The sequence below is a fragment of the Chrysochloris asiatica genome, unplaced genomic scaffold (assembly GCF_000296735.1).
Source record: "Chrysochloris asiatica unplaced genomic scaffold, ChrAsi1.0 scaffold00215, whole genome shotgun sequence".
NCBI lineage: Eukaryota > Metazoa > Chordata > Mammalia > Afrosoricida > Chrysochloridae > Chrysochloris > Chrysochloris asiatica.
The window spans coordinates 1,160,295-1,161,623 of NW_006408733.1; positions in this window are offsets into that span (position 1 = coordinate 1,160,295).

The window sequence follows — 1,329 nt, forward strand, 5'->3', positions numbered from 1 at the left end:
GAGATTAGTACTTCCACATCTGTTCATTTTTTATTGCAATTAGCTTGTTATATATTTTTTCCCATCCTTTGACTTTTAACCTGTTTTTGTCTCTGTATATAAGATGTGTGTCTTGCAGACAGCATATTGAAGTATCTTGTTTTCTTATCCATTTTGCCACCCTCTGTCTCTTAACTGGTGCATTTAGTCCGTTTACATTCAGTGTAATGATTCATAGTATTGATTAATTGCTGCCATTATTTTTGTTTTTTTGTGGTGTTGATGCTTTTTTTGTTCTGTGTGTCTTCCTGTGCTGAGTTCATGGGTTTTTGTGTCCTTTCTTGTGAGTTCCCTTATATTTTTAATGTTTCCATGTTCTTGGATTTTCACTTACTTGGTATGTTGACCCCAGTGGATTTTGCCTATAGAATCCTTCAATACCACAAGTCAAGGTTTGATATTTTTCTTCAATTTCCTCAGCTTGAGAAATGTTAAGTGTGTTCTTCCCTTTTGTTTTCCTAACTCCAAGTCTATGTACATTTTTAATAATATTTGACTTTGTCTTCTTGAGCTAGCTCTTGAAATTTTCTATTTGGCTCTTGTACTTCCTTATGTCTTCCATTTGCTTTAGCATCTCTGTGCTGGAGAGCAAGTTTCAGCGTCTCTTCTGACATCCAATTTGGTCTTTTTCTTCTCTCTTGTCTTTTCAATGACCTTTTGCTTTCTTCTTATATGATGTTCTTGATGTCATCCCTCAACTCGCTGGTCTTTGTTCTTTAGTGTTTAATGTATCAAATCTGTTCTTCAGGTGATCTCTAAATTCAGGTAGGATTCAGGCTATCATGGACTTGTTTTCATTTTCTTCAGCTTCAGCCTGAATTTACATATGAGCAATTGATGGTCTGTTCCATAGTCTGCCCTGCCTTGTTTTGGCTGATGATTTACATTTTTCCACCATCTCTTTCCACAGATGTAGTCAATTTGATTTCTGTGTATTTCACCTGGTAAGGTCCATGTGTATAGTTGTCTTTTATGTTGTTTAAAAACAGGTATTTGCAATGAACAAGGTTGAGTGCCTTTCAACCTGAGGGGCTCATCTTCCAGCACTATATCTGACAATATTCTAGTACTCTTCATCATGTTTCAGTACTTAATAATCTGGTACTGACAGTGTTCCACTGCTATTCATGAGGTTTTCAGTGACTAAATATTTGGAAGTGCTTCATCTCTTTTCTTTCTAGTCTGTCTTCATCTGGAAGCTCAGCTGAAACCTGTCCACCATGGGTGACCCTTCTGGTATTTACAATACTGGTGGCACACACACACACACACACACACACACACACACAC